General features: G+C 45.7%; 1 long non-coding RNA gene across 2 annotated transcripts in view; it reads left to right on the forward strand.

The window, feature by feature from the left end:
* LOC135206202 (uncharacterized) overlaps nucleotides 1-11242 on the forward strand; it is a 123916-nt gene extending 112674 nt beyond the window's left edge. For both annotated transcript variants that reach the window (XR_010312696.1, XR_010312697.1), the window contains one exon: nucleotides 5544-11242. This is a non-coding gene — a long non-coding RNA (uncharacterized LOC135206202). The remainder of the gene's footprint in view (nucleotides 1-5543) is intronic.
* Nucleotides 11243-17513: the final 6271 nt, after the last annotated feature.

The raw sequence follows: 17513 nt of genomic DNA on the forward strand, positions 1-17513 counted from the left end.
ATGGTTTTAGTGCCTTTCCAAAGAATGATCAGAATTGTGGTACACATGCAGAATGTATTCCACTAACCATACATCCACAGTCATGCAAGTTCCTTCAAGAGGTTTTACTAGAAGGTATTGCTGTTCTGTCCACTTTGGGTTAGTGTGCAGCCCTCTATAAGTTAGGTCAGGGACTTGTTGCCCTTTGGTAGATGGTGTCGACTTTAGGAGCAAGACACTTCTACTGAATCAGTGATTCAAGTTAGTCCACTCTGTCAACAGTATTCCAAAGGCCAAGGACCTGTTGCTTTTTCTGGCCCAATTTCTATGCATTATAATGTTAATTCTTTATATCCCCATTCTTATCTAGTGATGTGGGTAAAGATGAATAGGCATGTGCTGCTTGAAGATTTTAGACCTGAAAGAAACTTCCTATATGGTAAGGGCTTTTCCTCATTAGGAAACATGGCCTCACGGGTTATTTTCAGATAATCATGCTCAATTAATGTACAGTTTCAGCGTAAGAATTTTGACTTACAAATAACTTTCATTGTAAGTATTCCAGAACCAACTTTGGCTCCAGGACTATAGGAGGGACACTGTAACCAGGAATCGTCCATTTGGTTCTTAAACCTAAGTCCAAGTTTTGGTCTTGTCCCTTTGTCATGCAACACAGAGTTTAACTAGTATCATTACACTTTCATGTAACATAGAATGGTCAGACTACACCTGGTAAAACTTTTTAGATGTCAGGGCAGTGGAAAGACATCAGTCAGAAACAGTCTTTGTGGGAAGTTGCTGCTTTGAGTGAAATGAAACAACATATTGGTTTGATCATCCATTCTGTGGAAGGACAGTGTTGTAGCAATTGGGGATTCAGGAAGAACAACTGCCTACAAGGGCCTTTGCATCCGTAAGTTTGGCACTTGGTGTGGATTTAAGGAACACACATTTAGCTTCCTAGCATGTAGATGAACAGGGACATCTGAATGATTACTACTACTTTGTTGGCCCTCAGGCTTGAGCAGTGGATGTTTCCTTAAATTTTGCCTAATTCAGACTCATAGGCCTGCCCCTTGTATCTACTCTGAATTCTATTGAGCAATGTCAAGTTCAAGAATTGCTTAGTCTCCTGTAGAGCCCTTGTAGCCTCAGGGCAAAACTTTTCAGAATTTCCAATGCTCTTGGTAGATGTCTCATTCTTCCGTTAAGAAGAAATCAACTCTACTAGTACACAATTTCATACAGTTCCATTGATGTAGGCATCTCCTTAACTGCTTGGAGATGTTAGAATGTCCCCTCCCAATAATAAGATTTTCAATTTGTTATAGGATCTGTCCTTAATTTAAAACTGCCATGGCCTGGGGTCAGAAGCACCTGGAACCCTGTAGACGTCAATGTTTTCTGTTTAGAGGAGATAAGACTTGTCACTGTCTACTTCCAAAGTTAGCGTTCCATACGTACTTTCCTCGGTATTGCATCAAGTACTTTTAGATCTTGCTGAGGACCAGCACTGTAAGGTGTTGAGATTGAAGCCCCTTCATCTCTATATCAGTCTCTCTCTGGAGTTTAGATGCGGGTCTAAACTTTATCTGAATTTACTGTAAAACCTTTTATGTAGCAGTGGTTAATAAGTAAATTACTGTCAGCACCCTTATTTAAGCTGGTGTAAAGGGATAGCATTTAGCTATCTGCCTTAGAGCTGAGGGTGATGTTAAGGCCATGCTTTACAGTTCCCTGTAAGAATTCCAATTTAACCCCTTGGGGGGGAAAAAGAGGAAACTTCTCTATCCTGTTGGGCATTTAAATTTATAGGTTAAACCTAGAACATTTTTATCATCCTTTTAGAGACCTTGAACATCTTTGTCAAAGGTAAATGCTGGAAGAGGCAAAGTTAACCTTTAGTTTTGTGGTTTTAAGAAAAACAGATGTGGTCAAAGGTTAGCCTGGAAAAGGCAAAAATCAACCCTTTGTTTTGTGGTTTTAGAAAACCTAGCTGTCTTTGCCAATGGTTAAGCTTGAAGGCAAAGTTAACTTTTTGTTTTGTGATTTTAGAAAACCTAGAATGTATTTGTTGAAGGTTGAGCCTGGAAGAGGCAAAGTTGACCTTTTGTGTTGAGATTTTAGAAACTTATAATGCCTTTGCCAATGGTTAAACTTGAAGGCAAAGTTAACTTTTGTTTTGTGGTTTTAGAAAACCTAGAATGTATTTGTGAAGGTTAAGCCTGGAAGAGGCAAAGTTAACCTTTCGTGTTATGATTTTTAGAAACTTTGTCAAGGAACACAAGGTCCTCTGTGACATGATGGATAGGCTAGTGCATGAGAACTAGCTCCATATCTTCTACCTTATTGAAGTTAAACATTCATAATGTGAGCAGAAGTTGCAACTTCATTTATTGTTAAGTCAATTTGTCATTCCAGAATAGGATTGATGTGTCACAGTAGGAGTACAATTCAGTTTTTGCCCAATCACTACTTTAAGTATACAGAATTGTGTTTGAAAACAGTAAAGCCCTTAATCCACTAATAGTAGTGGGTAGTCTTTTCCTGAACTGAAAAAGAGCAATTCTTTAGGCTCTTTTGGTTAAATCCCGGGTTTTAATATTTTGGGGAGCGTGAAGGTACAAATTTTGTATAGGAGCGTACCTTCATATTGTAAAGGTATTCATTTTAAGTGACTGTCATTTGATAGGGCTTTTGGACCCAGGCACAGGGGTCCCTCATACCGCTTGCGTTTCATGATGGCTGAATCAAAGCGGTTTTCTCCGCAAGGCTGCTTTTTGCTGCATACATATGAGAGCCTTGCTCCCCTGAATGGAATCCAACTTCTGGTGGTAGTAAAACCCACCAAGGATTCCAGATCAGGTGAGAATGTTTTGGGTTTCTTATAAGAAACCTTTAGCTCGAATGGCTGAGCGGAATTTTGTCTCGTTGCACTATCCACCATCCTCTTCTTAAAGTGGGAATCAGCTAAATTTAACAGTAGGTAAGATTCATCTCAAATAATATAAATTTTCATAATATAATTTATTATTTGGATACTTACCTACTGTTAAAGTAGACCCACCCAGCCTCCCCACAACTTAGTGGGCGGCAAGGAGAATTCTGACGAGCTAAAACATTCAAAACACACCTGGTGGAGAACAGGTAAACTAGACAGTCATCCGGGCAGCCATTCAATTTTTTTTGTTTGAATGCCAACTCGCCTAATCGGCGGTGAGATATAGCTAAATTTAACAGTAGGTAAGTATCCAAATAATAAATTTTATTATGAAAATTTATATTTTTTGTACATAGAGTATTTTTTGTTTTCACATTAGCTGTAAAGGTGTTTATAACACCTCCTTACAAGTATAAGCCTTTTTGGTGATTTCTTTTGTTTAAATTTTAGTTTTACTATATTTTCATGTTGTTTTAATAAATATTTAATCACTTTCCTTATAGCAGAGGGTTCATGACCATTGAAATCATACTTTTCCACGTTCTGCACTCTATAAGGGGTTAGTGCCATCAGTACACCTCATGTAGAGTACTGTCTGCTGCACTGCAGGCAGTACTGAAGGTTTTAGCAGTATCCCTTTTGCCCCTAGCTGCAACCCCTTTTGTTCCTTTTACTGTATCTGTGTTCATACTCTTTTGTTAAATGACCTTAGAGGTCCCACTACTTGGCCTAAATTTTATTTTCCATTCCATTCTTTGTTCCACAATAAGGGAATAGCCTCCCAGACATATCATAATTGGTTTAGAGGAGTATTTCCATGTATCAAGGCTTATTTTCTGTGTTTCTTTCCATCCATTTCTTCTTTTCCAACATGGCTGTCAACTTTCTTTTTTTTTTCAGTTACAATTTTTGCTTTAAGAAAGAACCTTCTAGCCAGTCCTGTGAGAGTAGAGAAATTTGATTGGAATAAAAAACACACCATGTGGATGTTTTGATTTTTACATATGTTAAGTAAGCGTAGATTGGTGTATACCCTTTGTAAATGGAAAATTTCAGTGTGGATGACAGTGGTATTAATTGAGGGTGCAGATAAAGCTTGCATATTGTGGTTGTTATGATTCAGGCATCATTGAATTTCTCTCTTCATTATGTGACGTGACATTTTTTGTTGTAACTTGAACGCTACATACAAGTCATTTTGTATCTTATTCATTTAGACAGGTGTCTGTCCCACGGATATTAGAGAACATCCCTGTGGCCACCCGCAAATGACAAGTTTTGAACTGGTCTTTATTTGCAAATTTTTCAATCTTTTATGATCTAAATTACAAAAAAAAAAAAAAAAAATTCTTTTGGGTCAGCTCTCCCAGAGTAAAGAATGTCAACACAGTAGTCAGAGTAAACTATTTATATATAATAACCTGCTCTCTCTCTCTCTCTCTCTCTCTCTCTCTCTCTCTCTCTCTCTCTCTCTCTCTCTCTCTCTCTCTCATTAAAGGGCTAGATTTAATGCTCCATTCAGTGCCACCTCAACTCCCATCCACTGTGAGACCTTATGGTTTTTGCTCATTTTGCATGAGACTGCCTTTTGTTTTAAATCATCAGCATCGTTTCAATGAGGTGGGGGAATGAATTCATGTGTGTCCATCTACTATAAAATATCTTTGGCCCTTCTACAGGACTCAACAAAATCTTTCTCAAATCCTAAACATATGGTGTTGTAACATCTTCCTTTAAATGTGGCCCTTCTGTAGTTACCCCAATGAAGGTAACCTCTCTTAATCTTTTCTCTGACACAAAGCCAGAATGTTAGCGTGTCAAGTGATCCTGTAATCTCATTTCTCTATATATATATGTGGAACCAGCTCCCTGAGTATGTCATGCAATTGAAACTTCAAAAGTTCAAGCAAGGATGCAATGCATTACTATCCTAATACTGTGCTCATGGCATTTTAATACACTTTCATCTATATCAGTTTATTAATCAATTTTTTTAATAAGTGAGGTCTTTTCCTTCTGTATTTCCCTGTATCTTCTCTTACTTCATGCTAATGAACATTACACAGGCAGTCCCCGGGTTACGACGGTGTCGGCTTACGACGTTCCGAGGTTACGACGCTTGTCAATAGACGTTATTTCCAGGGTTACGACGCATGTTCCAGGGTTACGACGCCTACAACGCTCATCTGGGAGATGAAATATGACACCAAAAATGCAAAATAATCAATATTTGAAGGTTTTTTTGATGAAAAATGCCATAAGAATGCAGTTTACATAGTTTTCAATGCACCCAAAGCATTAAAAGTAAGGTTTTCTTAGGATTTTTGACGATGTTCCGGCTTACGACACGTCTCAAGAACGGAACCCCTGTCGTAACCCAGGGACCGCCTGTAGTCTTTGGAAGCTTGTGTCTCTAGTCAGTGCCCCCTGTGGGCTTGTTCCATATAAATAGGATTCTTCCTCTGAATAATAGTATATAATAATAATAATTTTGTCTCTTTTCTCCTCACAGCAGTACTTTTTTATGAATTCATTGCCAGAGTTAATTTTGAAAAACAAAGTGTGCAAAGTGTTGAGACAATGTACAGGCATTGTATACTGAAGTATTTTCTTTACTTTCCAGACAGACAACAGATGGACATTGGTTGCAACAGTTGATTTTCAGCTCGTGGGATAAATCAGAAGAAAATAGGCTTGGATGGTAGTTGAAATTGTTGCACCTTTGATTTCACATAAAATGGGTGTTATCACCTCGGCTCTCTAAGCAACAAAATTAGTCCGTTTCATGTTTGGTATTGAAAGTAACTGAACTTTTTTTTTTTTGCTTCTTAGTTCAGTGTATTTGCTTATCATGCAATGAATTGTATTTCAAATTGTATTTCAATTATTTTCTTGTTTAGGATATAAGCATAGATGTGAGTGTTCAGAGCATACTGTATTGCCCTTAATTTTGAGTACAGTGGCACCTCAGTTTTCGTACATAATCCATTCCAGAAGGTCTGACGAAAACCAAATCTTTCGAAAAGTGAACCAGTAATCCTCATAAGAAATAATGTAAATCCCATTAACCTGTTCCAGACACCAAAAAGTATTAACAAAAAATGCATTTTATAGAGCATCACTTTTACCTTTATTGAAGACTTGTTGGCATATGGAAGAAGGCGAAGAGGGGGGAGGGAGGAGGCGAGTTATTGTTTGGAAGGCAAATCCCCCTCCATAAGAATTCAGGTATCAAGGCCCTGTCTTGGGTTACTTGGACCCCTGTCACACAAAATATCTGTCCAGGGACATCTGTTTCTAGTACCTTTAAGATTTGCCTAAAATGGAAGAAGCCATTGTCATTGAACATGTTGCAGACATTGCTTGCACATCTTTATTAGGGTGACATTTCTCCACAAAACTTTTAATGACTTAATAAGGCACTTTATCCCCTCTCTCTTCCTCCTTTTATTCATCATCTGCCGTCTGTTGCTGTTCCAGTTGAAGGTCTTGCAGCTTTTCAGTGGTTAGCTCTTCCCTGTTGTCGTCCAACAACTTTTCTACATCCTGGCCACACATCCAACCCCATGGACTTCCCCAAAAACACAGTAAATTCCACAACAGGCATCCGGTCTTTAGGGTTAGGCTCAAACCCTGCAAAATTCTTCTCGATGACACATTGTGGCCACAATTTTCTCCTAGCAGAGTTCATCATCCTGGAAGTCACTCCTTGCCCAGCCTTATCTATAAGGCTGCAGTTGAGGATATTGAAGTGATTCCTCCAAAACTCTCTTAGGGTGATTTCGGTGTTGGAGGTCACTTCAAAGCATCTTGGAAATGGTGCTTTGGTGTACAGTTTTTTGAAGTTTGAATGACCATCTGATCCATGAGCAGGATGAAAGGAGTGGTATTATGAAACTAAACTCCTCCAACAATTAGTCTTCCAAGCCTAGAGGATGAGCAGGATTATTGTCCATTACCAGAAGGCACTTAGTGGCAATTGATTTTCCAGGAGGTATTTCTTCACTTGGCCAAACGCAGTGAAAATTTGCTTTGTGACCCATGCCTTTTTGATAGTCTTTCTCATCACACAATTTACTCTTGATAACTGTTTTTCTTGAACATGCTAGTGTTTCCACAGAACAAAAGAGTTAGCCAATCGTTCATAGACTTGTGTCCTGGCAATGTATTTTCCTCCTGCGTGATGTAGGTTCTCTGGCATATTTTTTCCAAAAGAGCCCTGTTTTGTCACAATTGGACTTGGGAGGAGGAATCCTTCAGACTATGAATTTCTTGACTTTATCAATGAATTCTTCGGCCCTATGTTTGTCCGAACTTGCAGCCTCCCCATGCCTTACCACACTGTGTATATCAGTTTGCATTTGGAATTTGTAGAACCAGCCTCTGCAGGAACCAATTAAGACTGAGGGTAGCTTTATTTCTCATAAGTGGAGACTTTATGACACCCACAAGTGTTGCATCATTGGAATACTGAGCAATGTTGTTCTGCAGCCCAACAACCAAATCATTTGTATATAGTATATACAAAAAATAACATGCTGCCCTGTGGAACTTCAGACACACTAGGTCTTGGTTCACTGCAGATCCCATCTACATTAACTCACTGCTGGCTACCTTTAAGGAAATCTTGAAGTAATCGTAAAACATATGCACCCACTCCAAGATTCACAAGTGCCTTGTGATTTACTAAATCAAAAACAGCACTAAAATCTATTTGAATTACTCTGCACTCAAAACCCTTTTCAGGGTCTTGAAATGGTATGTCAAATCTAAAAGAGGATTGCAGGTACCCATCTGCTTCCTGTGTGCATATTGACTATCGGCGAACAATCCTTTAGATTCCACTTACCCTACTTATACGTATAGTGGCTTAAAGATAAGTTTTTATACATTCAACTTCCCTGTCAGATATATACTTAGCTATAGACTCCGTCGTCCCCGATAGAAATTCGAATTTCGCGGCACACTACAGGTAGGTCAGGTGATCTACCGCCCCGCCGCTGGATGGCGGGAATAGGAACCATTCCCGTTTTCTAAGTCAGATTTTCTTTATCAGCCGGGACATCAACATTGTTGTTGTTCCTCCTGATTTGATTTTCGTGTTTTTTCATCGCTATTGATCTTCTAAGCCGGTCTTTTTGGTGACGTATTGGATCTTTGGTTGGGCATACTCTTTCGTGGACTGTTATTTGGACTTGATTTTGGATTTTTCTTATAATGTCGGACTCTAGCTTTTCGGTTAGAAGACAGTGTGTGAATGAGGGATGTATGGTGAGGCTACTGAAAGCTTCGGCTGACCCTCACACAGTTTGTAAGGGGTGTAGACAGAATTAATGCTCTGTATCTAACACCTGTAATGAATGTGTAGGTTTGAATGAGGAAGAGTGGAAGAATTTGAATTCCTATTTAAGAAAATTGGAAATGGATAGGGCTAGGAAGGCTTCCTCCAGAAGCGTAAGTCGGTCTCGTTCTAGCGAGCCTATTGATATATCACCTAACCCTAAACATGTAATTACTTCCTCTGCTAATACCAAGACTGCAAACCCAGAAAAGGAAATTGCAGATCTTAAGGCTGCACTTCAAAGGATGGAAAGTCAGATGCAAACTTTAAAAGGTAAGCACAGTGATAGTGACGTAAGTGTACCCAGTGCAGTGGAGGGTGCGTCTGATCGGCTTCATCTCGCTCCCAGGCCTAGACCGCTTCCAAGCTCACAGGCCCAGAGGAGAAGGAATGTCAAAAGCCTTACGGAGGTTATGGAGAATCCCCACCGATCAGGCGTCCCCTCGGCAGATTCTGTGACGACCCGAACTGCCAAGGATCGCTATAGGAAAAGCATCCTAAAACAGTGTTTTTCTTCTTCGGATTCTTCTCCACAAAGGAAGGGCTGGAGTTCTGACGAACTTTCACGCCCCTTGAAAAGAAGTTGGAAAGCTCCAACGTTGGATTCAAGTCTTGAGTTTTTCCCTGAAGGATCTCCTTGCGAAAAGAAAAAAGCCAGGTATATTCCAACTCTCAACTCGGAGTCTCCTTCCTCCTCAAGACCTCCTTCACCGACATCGGAAAAGGAAGAAGAGAATGCTGCGGCTAAAATTCTACAAAAAATGCAGGAGCAGATCTCCTCTTTAGTAGGAGTTCTTACGTAGACTTCCAGAAGAAAGGACTCTTTCCTTCCCATTAAAAAATCTACAGCTACTCCTCGGACAGGAGGTAGAAAGAATGCGCCAAAAGCGCCAGTAAAGCCATCCTGGCGCAATGCGCCAGAAGAGCCAGAAGCGCCAACATGGCACAATGCGCCTAAAGCGCCAGCCTGGCGCAATGCGCCAGAAGCGCCAGCCAGGCGCCAGAATTTACGATCGTCTTCCAAACGACTTTTGAACAGAGAGGATTCTTCTAGCTTTCAGCGGGATCAGACTTTACCTGACAGGGACTCTAGACGTCGCACAGGCGGCCATAGCCCCTGTCAGGATAGAGCTTTTTCTGTTGAGAGCGATACGAGAGGACATCCTTCTTATGACAGGAGAGAAAGACGTCGCACAGGCGGCCATCACTCTTGCCAGGAGAAGGAGACAGTCTTGTTGCAGGATCAGCCTATCTCTCGTAAGGACGCAAGTTGTCGCACAGGCGACCGTCGTTCTTGCAAGAGTGGGGTAGATGTTGCAAGGGACTCATCTCCTATGGAAAAGAATCAATCCTCTTCGGAGATTGAATTTGATTTTGAAGATGTGTCGGATTCAGAAGATCGTGCGGCTGCAGGCTTATCGGACTATAAGACGCTAGCAGCCCTCTTACTTCAAGAGTTTGGAGACTCATTAAGCCATACTGCCCCACCTTTGCCTAGATCTTTGTTTACCAGTACTAAGGTCTCAAAATCGTCCTCTTTCATTAAGATGAAACCAACCATTTCGATGAAGAAGGCGCTTTGTTTTGTCGGAAACTGGTTTAAAACCCAGAAGGAAGCGGGGAGAACTGTCTTTGCCTGCCCTCCTTCCAAACTGGCAGGGAAGAGAGGTATCTGGTATGAGACGGGAGAATCATTGGGTCTTACTCTCCCGACCTCTGCCGATGCAGATTTTTCAAACCTTGTGGACGCTTCAAGAAGACAAGCCTTGTCATCAGCTAAGATCACATGGGGGACTTCTGAAATGGACCATCTCCTCAAGGGATTAGTTTTCATGTATTAGAAGTTTTTAACTTCTTAGACTGGTCCCTTGGGGTGTTGGCTAAGAAAACTCAGGAATCGGAGTTGCTGAGCCCAGAAGTCCTTTATAATGTTCTGTCCTGCATGGACAAAGCGGTCCAGGATGGATCAGGAGAAGTGGCGTCTCTCTTCGGAACGGGAATTCTAAAGAAAAGGACATTATTTAGTTCGTTTTTGACAAAAGCAGTTACTACTATCCAGAGGTCGTCCCAGCTTTATGCTCCGCTATCGGATCAATTGTTCACTTCACAATTAGTAAGAGACATTTCCCATTCTTTGGCTGAAAAGGCCACACAGGATCTTTTGGCCCAATCCACAAAGAAAGCGAGGACATCCGTGCCTGTGAAGAGAGAGACTAGTACTCCTCAACAGCCCTTTCGAGGGAGTTCCTCTTCTAGACCCTCCTCTAAGAAGAGAGGAATAACAAAATGAGGTAGGTCTGCATTCAGACCTATCAAGAAAGCCAAATGAGATTCCAGTCCTTCAAGCACCGGTAGGAGCCAGACTTCTGCAATTTTCAGAAGAATGGGCTCGGAGAGAGGCAGACAGCTGGTCTCTGTCAGTAGTAACGAAGGGATATCTTATCCCCTTTCGAGACAGGCCTCCTCTAACGACGACCCCGAGGGAACTGTCGGCCAAGTACAGGGACCCTGCCATGAGAGAAGCACTTTTAAACCTTGTAGATCAGATGTTGCAAAAGGAGGCCATCGAATTGGTCCGGGATCCGCATTCCCAAGGATTCGACAACCGTCTTTTTCTGGTTCCGAAATCCTCGGGAGGGTGGAGACCGGTTCTGGATGTGAGCGCTTTGAACTGTTTCGTAGAGAACACAAAGTTCTCTATGGAAACGTCCAAGTCAGTTCTTGCGGCTCTTCGTCCCGGAGATTGGATGGTCTCCTTGGATCTGCAGGATGCTTACTTTCATGTTCCCCTGCATCCCTCATCGAAGAAGTTTCTTCGATTCATGATGCAGGGCAAAGTATTCCAATTCAGGGCCCTGTGCTTCGGCCTTTCTACAGCCCCTCAAGTTTTCACGGCCATAATGAAGAATGTTGCGAAATGGCTACATCTGAAAGGGATAAGTATATCTCTTTATCTAGACGATTGGCTGATAAGAGCTTGAAGGACTGTTGGAGACAGACATTAGAACTCACAAAATCACTGGGACTACTCGTGAACCTCGAGAAATCACAATTGATCCCCAGACAGAACATAGTTGATCTGGGGATACAGATGGATTCTCGGGGTTTTCGGGTTTTTCCATCGCAAGAGAGAATTGCTCGAGGCTTAGAAAAAATCTCGAACTTCTTAGGGAAAGAACGGAGCTCGGCGTGGGGGAATGGCTCAGTCTAATTGGGCACCCTTTCCTCGTTGGAGCAGGTCGTTTTCCCTAGGGAGATTGAACCTCAGACCTCTTCAGTTCTATCTCAGACGAATGTGGAGTCAGAAGACAGGAGATTTGGCAGACTCTTTTCCCATTCACCAGTAGATAAAGTCAAACCTGAGGTGGTGGTTAACCCCATTAAGAAGAAACTAAGGAGTGTCCCTCTTGATTCGGAACCCTCTCCTAGTGTTGTTTTCCGATGCCTCGGAAACAGGTTGGTGAGCAACATTGGGTCCAAAGGTAAGTGCAGGTACCTGGACGAAAGGAACAGGTGGCACTGCACATCAATGCAAAGGAACTCCTGGCCATTCATCTAGCCCTGGAGTATTTCGAAGCGGAAGTCAGAGGAGTGGTAGTCCAAGTCAACTCGGACAATACCACTGCTCTGGCTTACGTCTGAAATCAGGGGGGCACTCACTCTTTCTCACTATACGAGATCGCAAGAGATCTGTTGACCTGGACAGAGGAACGGGGCATATTACTTCGGACAAGATTTGTTCAAGGAGTGAAAAATCTAAGAGCAGACAGATTGAGCAGGAAGGACCAAGTACTTCCGACAGAGTGGATGCTCCATTCAGAAGTCTGCAAAGAGATTTGGTCCCTCTGGGGAAAACCTCAGATCGACCTATTTGCCACGTTCCTCTCCAGGAAGATGGACAACTTCTGCTCTCTAGAAGAAGATCCCAGAGCCATAGCGATCGATGCTTTCCTTATGGACTGGTCAGGCATAGACGCCTACGCCTTTCCCCCATTCAAGTTGCTGGGGGAAGTGCTAAGAAAGTTTGTTGCATTGAAGGGAACAAAACTGATTCTGATTGCTCCCTTCTGGCCTTCCCGAATATGGTTCACACAGGTACTGGAATGGACGGTGGACTTCCCCAGATCTCTTCCAGAAAGGACAGATCTGCTCAGACAACCCCACTTCGAGAGGTTTCACAAAAACATCCAAAGTCTCTCTCTCCCTGACTGCCTTTCGACTATCGAAAGACTGGTCAGAGCGAGAGGCTTTTCTAAGAAAGCTGCAAAAGCTATCGCTAGAGCCCGCAGGTCCTCTACCTTGCGGGTCTACCAATCGAAGTGGGAAGTTTTCCGTAGATGGTGTAGGTCGAAGAAGCTGTCCTCTTCCAATACCTCTGTGACCGAAATCGCCGATTTTCTTCTCTTCTTAAGAGAAGAGTCGAAGTTGGCTGTATCGACTATCAAGGGATATAAGAGCATGCTCTCTGCTGTTTTTAGAAACAGAGGCCTGAATTTAGAAAGCAATAAAGTTGTTCCGATACGTAATACAAACCCTCGGTCCTTTAACAATAGGAAGGTAACTAGCGGCAGCTGGGACGGTCGTAAGCTTCGAACAAGGGGAGAACGGTAGTTAACTGCTTGTCCGATCGTGCGCGCGACCCGCGCGCCCCGAGAGGTGAAGAATCACTTTTGCTTTCGGCCGCTGGTGTGAAGGACGTGTTCGTCATCGCTCTCTGCCCCCGCCTTTCCATTTTCGTCGTATTTGGCCTTTGTTTTATATTGTTGTGTTTTTTTTACTTAAAATGGTTTTGGTTTTGACTTGAACAAATGAACAAACTGTAAGTACACTGTTTTTTCATTTTGTTTTCATTACTTAAATTTATGTAATCAAAACATGGAGGGAGGGCTATCGCCGTAAGAGACGGCGATTTCCGCTCTTTTCATGAATTGAACCCCTTGAATTATGTCTCTGGTGCCGAGGGCGGGCGCACTCGCGCGCCGAGTCATGTATTTTGGGCGAAAGTGTGTAATTGAAAGATGTAAGTACTCTTTTTCATTAATATTTTTTGCCCTGTGCGTTCGTTGCCGAGAGCTTGATTGCGCTCGGCAAGAGCCTCTTATTTTGTATGAATAGAATGCAATGAAAGTGGATTCGCAATGCAGTTTTCTTTTCATTTTCATTTATTAATTGCATCAAATTTAATTTTGGATCAATTTCCGCTCTTACCCGGGAATTAATCCTTACGATTTATTGCTGTGAAAGTGAAAATAGCAAGTGCAGTATTGTTCATTTTCATATATATTTATGATAGCATCATATATTAGGATCAAGTTTCCGCTCTTACCGGGAATTGATTTTTCCCTCTTTAAGTTCTATGAAGTGAATCGCAAGTGCAGTATTCTGTTTCATTTTCATTACTTTTCACTGCTGTGGCGGGGTAGGGGAAGCGAAGGTCTGCCAGGAAGTCGTCGGAAAGCTCTCCCGCGACTCCCTTGGTATCCGATTCTTCGTCTTCTTTCCTGCCCCCCCGCTCAGCTTCCTCGTATTTTGTTTTTGGGGTCTCCTTCGTTCCTTTTCCGTTCGGGGTGGGGCATGTCTCCCCCCCCCGTGCGTGAGGGAACCCCTCTTACTAATCTGTCTGTGCTACCGCAGGTGCTACAGCCGTGTGGAGACGACCTTGGACAGGTATGGACCACTGCGGCTGCAGGGCGTGCCTAGCATCCACGATCTGCTGCAGAGTCTAGCGAGGTCTGGGGCGGTGCACCTTGGAGTGGTCTCCACAACAACCTTCACGGCCGCTTATGCTGCTTCCCCCCGCTGGTCTACACTCCCCATGCTGTGTCGGTGACGCCGTCTGCCGCTTCTAGGGCCGGTCGCCGCCGTACCGAGGAGGGTATGCCGCTGCCGCCTGTGTTTTCTTCGTGTTGCCTGCCCCAGACTTCCGCTGTTCCAGCAGCTTGCCCCTGGACCGGCCGCCAGTAACCACGCTGGCTTGCCGGATGATTCTACGAGGCGATGGCTGGGCCTGCCGTACCTGTCGCTGATGTGGTTCCCGCTACTGGCTTGGCTGTCCCTTCTGTGTTTACCGCTGCCGCTGTTCCTGCCGCTCCTGAGCTGGTTGCTGTTCCTGTCGTCCTGGTTCCTGCGCCTGCCATGCTGGTCCTAGCCCATGGTGTGTTTTTCCCAGCCAGGTCCTTCCGGACAGGTGCAGTCGGGACCGTGTTGCTTCGGCAATAGGCCCGACTCCGGCCTGGATGGAGGACCTGACGACTGTCTGCGTGAGCTGACGAAGAAGAGGAAGGTGTCATCTTCGTCTTCGTCTGTTGCTGCCTCTTCCCCTTCGACTTCTAAGGCCCATAAGCCGAAGAAGAAGAAGGCTGCCTCCCCCCCCTATGAAGTTTCCTTCAGGAACTTCTAAGGGCCCGTCCCACCTCGGTGGGTATGGGGGGGGGCCTTCCTGCTGGTCCTCCTGCTCCTTCGGGAGCGGGGCCCGTTCTCCCCTTCCGTAAGGAAGAGATAGACGGGGACCAGAGGAGTATCGGTTAGCTCTGGTACTTCCTCGCCTGGTGCTAGCGGCGATGCCGATACGCCAGGTTCCGGCTCGGTCTCTCGTTCGCGGGAGATCCCGAGTGTACGCTCTCCCTCGGGAGACCGTGCAGCCAAAGTTTCAGTCAGCGCCAGAGTTCGCTCGGCGCCAAGACCACGGCACGGAGCAGAAGATGGCGAGAACCGCTCAGGTGACTCTCGCCAGGCCAGCGGCCGCTCTCGCAGCGACCAGCTGGTAACCGGGTTTTGTTATTCCCCCTAAGAAGACTCCTTCGGGAACTTCGAAGGGCTCGTCACATTCCGGTGTGACGGGGGGGTCTTCTGCTGGTCCTCCTGTTCCTTCGGGAACGGGGCCCGTCTCCCCTTCTGAGAAGAAGAAGAAGACGGGGACAAGGGTGTGCTGGCTACCGCTGGTACACCCTCGCCTGGTCTTGGCAGCTCTGCTGCTAGCCAGGTACCTGGCTCGGTTTCTCGTCCGCGAGAAGTTCCGAGTGTACGATCTCCTTCGGGTGACCGTGCAGCCCAAAGTTAAGACGCCTGAGTTCGCTCAGCGTCATGACCGAGGCATGGAGCAGGAGAAGACTGTCGAGAGCGCTCAGGTGACTCTCACCAGGCCAGCGGCCGCTCTCGCAGCGACCAGCCGGTACCTCGGGTGGACGTGACGGTCTCTGACCGGCCAGGCACGGGTTGAGGCTGGGAAGAGGTCCCCCAGGTCCCCTCGACCGACGGTACCAGCCTCGGGCTGGTACCAGCGGTTTGACGTGCCGCGAGGACGCTCACCGGTCTCACGGCGAAAGCGAGCTATGCAGGTCACCTGACCGCCGCTCCCACAGGGACGGAGGGCGGATACGGTGACCAGCAGCAGTCGTCTGACGCACGGGACCGGGGTCGACGTGCTCAGTCAAGCCGCTCGCCACAGGTGAGCGGCACGGCCAGGCCTGCAGATCGATCCCCACCGCGGGTTGGTGATCGGCTGCAGCCCCCCACCACGGCCAGGCGAGCGGGGGGGGAGCGTCAGGTCTGTCTCTCCACTACCTTCAACTTCCTCGGGCTACACCGGGAAGAGCGAGGTAGCTAGGAGTGATCGAGAGAGGTGCGCCGCTCATGATCCCGTCACGACGCCGCACGTGCCACGTATGGTCTTAGGACCAACCAGGACGTACGCGCAAGTGATTGGAGGCGACCGTCAGGGGGAGAGGGGGTAGCGTCAGTTCTGTCTCTCCGATACCTTCAACTTCCTCGGCATACGCCAGGAAGAGCGAGGTATATAGGGAGTGATCGTGAGAGAGTGCGCCGCTCACGATCCCGTTCACGACGCCGCACGTGCCAGGTTGGTCTTAGGACCAACCAGGACGTACGCGCAAGTGATTGGAGGCAAACCGTCAGGGATCGTTGTGGTCCTTCTTCTGAAGGAGGAGGGTCCTGGGAGCTGCTCTTGTTGGAGGGACTGGACGGTCCTACTCCTCAAGACGCTGTAACTTCCGAGATTCAGAGTAACTTTACCCAGGTTATTGCACTGATTCGTCAGCACAACGACCGGGGGGACGGATCGCCGCTCCCACCAGCAGAGCCCATGTCTCTGCTCGAGTCGTTTTGGGGCCCGAGAGGGAACCCAAACCGACGGTGGGTATGCCGCGATCGGAGCTTGCCGATTCTGTCTTGAACCAGTCTCTCTCGTCTCCGGACAAGAAGGCTCTCTCAGTTCTGGCCGGTCGATCAAGCTACTTCCACCTCCTCTACTGCGACAGCGGCGTTTCTACGTGTCTTCGGACACCGTATTTAAATACTCCTTCGGTCCTCCTGAGAGGTTTCGACCTCGACGAGGACTGGAATGAGTCGGAGGACGGTATCGGCTCTCTCCTGTCAGGTGTCGATCAGCCCCACCCAGACGACGTTCACAGTGGCGGCAGACCCTTACCTACAGTGAGAGTTCGTAACCCTCCTCGGGAAAACGTTTTCTCCTGACGATACGTTTTCCCAGACTCTGAGAGGCCATCGCCGCAAGGCGATGGCTGCTCCTACTCTTCTCCAACTGCTAGTTCCACTGGGAAGGCGAGCGAGTATCCAATTCCTCCCCCATTCCCTCTCTCCTTATGGCTACGAGGGAAAGGGGAAGGATCCTACAGAGATTTCTCTGTAGGATCCCACGTTGGGGACTGCGCTACCAGGGGGGACCTTCGGGTCCTACCTGACGTAAGCCCCGGTCGTTGAGGAGGGATCCTGCCCCATTCTCGATTTCTACGGGAATCGAGAGGACCACCAGCCGATATCGTTTGACGAATTCGGTGGGGGTTTCGCAGACTGCTTAGAATTCTACGGAATTTCTAGCGCATTCAGAGTGTTAGAGTTTCTTACGATCTCCAAACACGATCTCCAAACACTTAGGCGAGACCACGGTCCAAAGTGAGCGAGACGAGAATCCCCGATATGTTACACGATAATCGGGAACCTCGCCTATGCTCGAATTCCTGGAATTTCTAGCAATTAGGAAGAAGACTGCTGCTGAAAGAAGACTATCTCACAGTAGGCGACCAACCTGGAATAGAGAAGAACGGACGGGAATATCCAGTTTGGCTGGAACTATCGTCTTAGTATTCTGTTCACCATTGAAGCTTTCCTTCGAGGAAGACTTCTCCTTCACTCTCTTTAATAGAGAACGAAGGTGGTCGATCTCCAATCCTTATTTTGTTTTCTTGAAGGAAAGAATTTAGGATGGAGATCGTT

This window comes from Macrobrachium nipponense, chromosome 29 (genome assembly GCF_015104395.2).
Source record: "Macrobrachium nipponense isolate FS-2020 chromosome 29, ASM1510439v2, whole genome shotgun sequence".
Lineage (NCBI taxonomy): Eukaryota > Metazoa > Arthropoda > Malacostraca > Decapoda > Palaemonidae > Macrobrachium > Macrobrachium nipponense.